A 7,805-nucleotide genomic window follows, 5' to 3' on the forward strand; every position below is an offset into this window, starting at 1 on the left:
ACCATTCCCGATGATTCCAGATACCATTCCAGGGGGAGGAGTAACTATAAGGCCTTGGATAAAGAGCTCTTTACCGTCATCGAAGCACCCCCACCCTCAACTCTTTAAGAGGCAAGGTGCTCTTGAGGGAGGTGGGCACACATCCCCCGGAGATGGGAACTGATAGCTAGGACTGACGCCTCAGGGGAAGCTTCCGCCATTCCAGTCACGAAGGCAATACTCGAGTTACAACTCACTTGAGGTCGGGCTCTTCATCCTTAGAGTTCTTTCCCTTGTGCTGGTCGATAGATACCAGGGGTGTGGGCCAAGCAGGCTTACATACGGCTGTATACGAACACCGTGTGGGCGACGGCATACTTAGGGTTGTGTATGTACCGTATGGGGCAATATGCTTGAGCATATCTCGTGTACGTACACAGTGTGGGACAGCATATATACGCAAGCTCGTAAACGCACAGTGTGTAAGGACAATGTACTTAAATATAACTCGCATATTCGTTCATTAGTGAAACACATACGGTGATTGCTTGCATTTATGTAGAGGTATTAAGCAAATACTGTGACTGACCGGGGATCGAACCAATGACATTTACCCAGCCTCCAAGGACACTAGGTAAATTTCTCTACGCCTTTATCCACTAGGCCACCATACTACCAGACCACCATACTACCAGACCACTATACTACCAGACCACTATACTACCAGACCACCATACTGCCAGACCACCATACTACCAGACCACCATACTACCAAATCTCAAGATACCCAGTAACACTGGGGGATGTATCCTGATGCTAGCACATTCATGGATGTGGATACTACAGGACTATTTTCATTCTACTTCCTTTGGAATACCAGTCTTCTGGTCTGTACTGCTCGTTCAATAATAGCTCTTTCAGAGAAATCGAAAAAATGTAGACCTCGTATTAACGTGCTATTTTTTGTTCCTTAGATTTATTTTCACGGTAACTACGTAACGAAATCCGATTCAGAATCAGTTACTTGTATATTGTGCAACATGGCTTTGTTAATTGTAGTTTTATAAAGAGAGTTTCATGGTCTTTTAAATGTGCTATCACTTCCTTTTTGACAGATTAGCAAAAATTTTTGAGTGGAAGCACAAATATATAATGCAGAGGCTCTCATGTGCACCCATATTCTAAGACTCTCACGCAGTACGTAGGTTCGTATACATTCGTAGGACTACAGTTAGTACACATGTATAAATGTATAATCATATCTTAACATAAGTATATTAAAGCGGATGCAAAAACACTGTTTGTGTATTACTTTCGTACTAATTAAAAATGCTACTACCTCCTGATGTATGTCTACGGTACTAACAATAACGTTACGACCTGATGTTACAGTACAGACTGTAACGTTATAACATGGTGTTAAAATACGGGCTATGTCCTGTAACATTATAACTTGCCAGTGCTACAGTATTGATTCTAACATTACAACCTCTAGGTGTTATAATACTGACTGCAACGGTACATACAACCTAACAGTGTTGCATCACTAGCTGTAACGTTACTTTTCCTGATATTACACGGATGACTGTAGCGTAACCACCTCAGTGTTGTTACAAGAGTGACCGTAACTCTACTGCAAGCGTGAATTGAAATACTAACCGTAACATTATCTCCCTCTGGTGCTACATTACTGATTCTGGTGTTGCAATACTGACTGCAAAGTTACCACCTCCTGGTGAACAATACTACAGTACCGACTATAATGGTAACACCTTGTGTACATTTAAATAGTGTAATGACTGTACACTGTTATAGCCTCATGTACTTAGAAAGTACACTGACAGTACTGACTAAATCGTTACCACCTTCTGGTGTTACAGTGCTGAGTGAATATTTAATTCTTAGTGTCAGAGTGTTAGAGCAGTGACTTGATTTTACATTGCTGAGGAAGCAGTGGTAATTCATTACTGATTCTAGCATTATCACTCCCAGACCAACGAAATCGTAATAACACGGAGCAGGTGGGGTTTGAACCCCATGGCGAGTGAATCCTAAAGCTCACAGTCCATGAGTTCAAACCCCACCCACTCCGTGGTTACCACTTGCTGATCGTTTCCTGAGAAATGAAAATGTATGTCACCTCTCCTCCCTCAACAGCGAGTTGAAAGAAAGTTGTGATATATAAAAATAACCCGAGGTAACTATAGCAACCACTGTGATAGAAAGCTATATATTTTTGATGAGTGGATCTTTACGCCAGTGGAAGGCGTCTGTCAACTAGTCAAAAGCTAGGAGCAGGGCACACCATACGACTAAGACCTGCGACAGGAGAAATTTCCCTATTTTTTTCTGACGAAAAATGTCACCGATGCCACACACACAGAATGTATGAAAAGAGAAAGACGCATTTACAAAGCTCTGTCGGAATCTTATCAGCCAGGAAAATGAAGAGCGTCACTGTGAGGCTGGCAGCCGGGGTCCTGGCTACCAGGTCGAACGTCCACTTTCTTTTCGAATTACGTGAGACCAATTATTTTTAGCTGGTGCTTAAATTGATTTCCTTAACGATTAAATAACGAATTTTGTCAGTCGTCACAATCTTTTCCTAAATATTTCACGAATTATATTCGCGAGTGGAAGCACTAAAACAAAAAACACTGCAAATACTCTTCACTAAAACTCACAAGCAAAGCCATGCAAGCGCAGTCCTACTATCAGTGTAAGTGCTTCATATCATGTTATTATTATTTATTATCACACTGGCCGATTCCCACCAAGGCAGGGTGGCCCGAAAAAGAAAAACTTTCACCATCATTCACTCCATCACTGTCTTGCCAGAAGGGTGCTTTACACTACAGTTTTTAAACTGCAACATTAACACCCCTCCCGTATTATACATAAATACGCGTATACACCTGTTGCTTATCAAGATCGTCTGTGTTGATTCTGATTTCTGTGTTTACGACGACACAGATGATAGATAAATTTATAAATATGGAATCTTTTACTAACAACGATCAACCCGCACTGCAAATCGGATCATTAGATGAAGCCTACAGTGTGCGCGAGCTCTAAATGCATTTGTCTCTATGTTGCGAAGGAAACTCGTGCCGTTACGTACCTCTGTATTTCAATGTATTTTTTTTTTTACCACCAAAATGTCCATGAAGCCTCGTGGTCTTCACAACCAACTCGAATTTTAAAAAATGAGCATCGTTTAAGCATCTATTAATCATTTTTGATGATTTATTTCATTATCTGCTAGGCGAATACAAGCATGCGCGCGCGCGCACGCACACACACACACACACACACCTGACGACACTGGAGGACAGGAGAGATAGGGGGGACATGATAACGACTTACAAAATACTGAGTGGAATTGACAAGGTGGACAAAGACAGGATGTTCCAGAGACTGGACACAGCAACACGGGGACACAGTTGGAAGCTGAAGACACAGATGAATCAAAGGGATGTTAGGAAGTATTTCTTCAGCCACAGAGTAGTCAGGAAGTAGAATAGTTTGGGAAGCGATGTAGTGGAGGCAGGATCCATACATAGCTTTAAGCAGAGGTACGATAAAGCTCATGGTTCAGGGAGAGTGACCTAGTAGCGACCAGTGAAGAGGCGGGGCCAGGAGCTTGGACTCGACCCCTGCAACCTCAACTAGGTGAGTACAACTAGGTGAGTACACACACACACACACACACACACACACACACACACACACGCACGCGCACACACGCACACACACACACACACACACACACACACACACACACACACACACACACACACACACACACACACACACAAGGAAAAAAGGCCAAGTGCCTATCGACAAGTGCCTTTGGCAACTAATCTACCTGGAAAATGTTCCGGGATCAACGCCCCCGAAACCCAGTCCTTAACCATGGCTCCAAAATGAACCCCTGGTGGGACTCGAACCCACAACCCCTGGCTTAGGAGGCCAGTGCCTTATCCATTGGGCCACAGGGGCAGAGTAACTACTACTCCTAGTACTACACACACACATTTACACATACATCCCATTCAGAAAGTGCAAGTACGTAAAGAAATTGTAAAGAATGCGAATACGAGGAACATCAAGACAATCTGTGGTGGTGTAGTAGAATCTACAGGCTGAAGATGTGTCCTTGTGAACATATCTTATACACAAATAACCCGTACATAGAAGAAAGAAGTTTACGATGACGATACAGTCCGTCTTAGCGCATTTACAAAGTCACACTAACACGAAAGATAAAGGGAGACAGTATAAATAGAGAAGACTGACGGGATCACACGGCACTACGTCTATATATACTGGCTCCCTCTATCTTTTGTGTTAGTGTGACTTTGTAAATGGTCCAAGATGGACCGAATCATCGTCGTAAGCTTCTATCTTCAATGTGTGGGTTATTTTTGTACTGTTTGCACGGTATTGTGCCTTTTTGACCATATCTTAAGTTATGCCGCTCCAGTCTGAAGACGCACTCAACACCTACAATAAACAAACCTCGTTATCGCGGCAGTCATCTGAGCAACATTAATGCCGGGGGTTAAAAATTCAATAGATAGGAAATTACATTCAATTTTAAATTTTTCTTATTAAAAAAAAGAGAAAAAAAAATCTCGCAAAAAAAAAGGAGAGTTTATATTAGTTTAGCGATCGTTTCAAAGCTGAGTTTTTTTTTTTTCGAGTTGGGATGAGGGGGGGGGGGGAGGCTGAAAGCAATATTTTGCTTGCTGATGGAAATAAGCAATTAAGCGATTTGATTAACTTTACAAACTGGAAATCATATCTAATTATGCGAATCAATCACGCAAAAATATTTACTTCATCCGAATTAAATGCCAGAACATTTAAGGATATTTTTACAGTATTCCTAATGTATAGTTATTTTATTAATATAAATATTTACTAGAGAGCAAGGAAAACGGTTAATATCTCTATAACTCTTTTTTTTTTTTTGTTTCTATTCCCATGGCAAAGATCGAGAGGGTGCAGAATAAGCTTTTATTACGACGACATCTCGCCATTGTTGTGCGAGGCGTCGTCAGAATCAAAATATGCACTACACTCCATGGATCTAAAACCCATCACCAGCATCAAGACAACACTCCCTCTCCTTACCTTGATGTTGTCTGCTTCTTAGAAGAGAAATTTTTCTTTAAATGTCATGATTTTCCATACTAAACATATTAATATTAATCTTTTTAAATATATCTTTACCTCACCAAAAACCGAATTTTCTTAAAATTCAACTGTTTTTTCTTTGTAGATTCATATTTAAAATAAATGGATATACTTGAATCAACATTGCATTTTTTTCAGTTTAGCAAAATGTTACACTTTAATTCGCTAAATTGTTCATAATATATTACAACTGAATGATAATAACCTAACAGTAACCGGTATTATGTTTCACTGAGGAAATTTTTTTTTCTTTTGACCGAACCACCATTCCCCGGCACAGAATTTCTCATTCCTAATAGTTTGTTATAAAAATTCAATCAAATCTATATTTTTCCTTACTGGATTTCATATGTATTTACATTTCTAGCTATTCCTTCCGATTTCTATTTCTTGCTATTGCTTTCCAATTTTATTTATATCTCATTGTATTTTTTGTCGGAAGAAAAACAATCGGACAATATGGTTAAAAAAAAAAAGGGGTAGGGTTTATCTCTACAGATAAATCTTTAGCGCTAAGCTAAAAGCGCAATTGTGTGTGTGTGTGTGTGTGTGTGTGTGTGTGTGTGTGTGTGTGTGTGTGTGTGTGTGTGTGTGTACTCACCTATTTCTCACCTAGTTGAGGTTGCGGGGGTCGAGTCCGAGCTCCTGGCCCCGCCTCTTCACTGATCGCTACTAGGTCACTCTCCCTGAGCCGTGAGCTTATCATACCTCTGCTTAAAGCTATGTATGGATCCTGCCTCCACTACATCGCTTCCCAAACTATTCCACTTACTGACTACTCTGTGGCTGAAGAAATACTTCCTAACATCCCTGTGATTCATCTGCGTCTTCAACTTCCAACTGTGTCCCCTTGTTACTGTGTCCAATCTCTGGAACATCCTGTCTTTGTCCACCTTGTCAATTCCTCTCAGTATTTTGTATGTCGTTATCATGTCCCCCCTATCTCTCCTGTCCTCCAGTGTCGTCAGGTTGATTTCCCTTAACCTCTCCTCGTAGGACATACCTCTTAGCTCTGGGACTAGTCTTGTTGCAAACCTTTGCACTTTCTCTAGTTTCTTTACGTGCTTGGCTAGGTGTGGGTTCCAAACTGGTGCCGCATACTCCAATATGGGCCTAACGTACACGGTGTACAGGGTCCTGAACGATTCCTTATTAAGATGTCGGAATGCTGTTCTGAGGTTTGCTAGGCGCCCATATGCTGCAGCAGTTATTTGGTTGATGTGCGCTTCAGGAGATGTGCCTGGTGTTATACTCACCCCAAGATCTTTTTCCTTGAGTGAGGTTTGTAGTCTCTGGCCCCCTAGACTGTACTCCGTCTGCGGTCTTCTTTGCCCTTCCCCAATCTTCATGACTTTGCACTTGGTGGGATTGAACTTCAGGAGCCAATTGCTGGACCAGGTCTGCAGCCTGTCCAGATCCCTTTGTAGTTCTGCCTGGTTTTCGATCGAGTGAATTCTTGTCATCAACTTCACGTCATCTGCAAACAGGGACACCTCAGAGTCTATTCCTTCCGTCATGCCGTTCACAAATACCAGAAACAGCACTGGTCCTAGGACTGACCCCTGTGGGACCCCGCTGGTCACAGGTGCCCACTCTGACACCTCGCAACGTACCATGACTCGCTGCTGTCTTCCTGACAAGTATTCCCTGATCCATTGTAGTGCCTTCCCTGTCATCCCTGCTTGGTCCTCCAGTTTTTGCACCAATCTCTTGTGTGGAACTGTGTCAAACGCCTTCTTGCAGTCCAAGAATATGCAATCCACCCACCCCTCTCTCTCTTGTCTTACTGCTGTCACCATGTCATAGAACTCCAGTAGGTTTGTGACACAGGATTTCCCGTCCCTGAAACCATGTTGGCTGCTGTTGATGAGATCATTCCTTTCTAGGTGTTCCACCACTCTTCTCCTAATAATCTTCTCCATGATTTTGCATACTATACATGTCAGTGACACTGGTCTGTAGTTTAATGCTTCATGTCTGTCTCCTTTTTTAAAGATTGGGACTACATTTGCTGTCTTCCATGCCTCAGGCAATCTCCCTGTTTCGATAGATGTATTGAATATTGTTGTTAGGGGTACACATAGCGCCTCTGCTCCCTCTCTCAATACCCATGGGGAGATGTTATCTGGCCCCATTGCCTTTGAGGTATCTAGCTCACTCAGAAGCCTCTTCACTTCTTCCTCGGTTGTGTGCACTGTGTCCAGCACATGGTGGTGTGCCCCACCTCTCCGTCTTTCTGGAGCCCCTTCTGTCTCCTCTGTGAACACTTCTTTGAATCTCTTGTTGAGTTCCTCACATACTTCACGGTCATTTCTTGTTGTCTCTCCTCCTTCCTTCCTTAGCCTGATTACCTGGTCCTTGACTGTTGTTTTCCTCCTGATGTGGCTGTACAACAGTTTCGGGTCAGATTTGGCTTTCGCTGCTATGTCATTTTCATATTGTCTTTGGGCCTCCCTTCTTATCTGTGCATATTCGTTTCTGGCTCTACGACTGCTCTCCTTATTCTCCTGGGTCCTTTGCCTTCTATATTTCTTCCATTCCCTAGCACACTTGGTTTTTGCCTCCCTGCACCTTTGGGTAAACCATGGGCTCATCCTGGCTTTTTCATTATTCCTGTTACCCTT

The 7,805-nt window shown here is 42.4% G+C and overlaps 1 non-coding gene across 1 annotated transcript; it reads right to left on the minus strand.

Moving 5' to 3' along the window:
* Positions 1-3,908: 3,908 nt before the first annotated feature.
* On the minus strand, positions 3,909-3,981 carry TRNAR-CCU (transfer RNA arginine (anticodon CCU)). Its single transcript has one exon. It is a non-coding gene; the product is annotated as a tRNA-Arg (tRNA).
* Positions 3,982-7,805: the final 3,824 nt, after the last annotated feature.

The sequence above is a fragment of the Cherax quadricarinatus genome, chromosome 46 (assembly GCF_038502225.1).
Source record: "Cherax quadricarinatus isolate ZL_2023a chromosome 46, ASM3850222v1, whole genome shotgun sequence".
Taxonomy (NCBI): Eukaryota; Metazoa; Arthropoda; class Malacostraca; order Decapoda; family Parastacidae; genus Cherax; species Cherax quadricarinatus.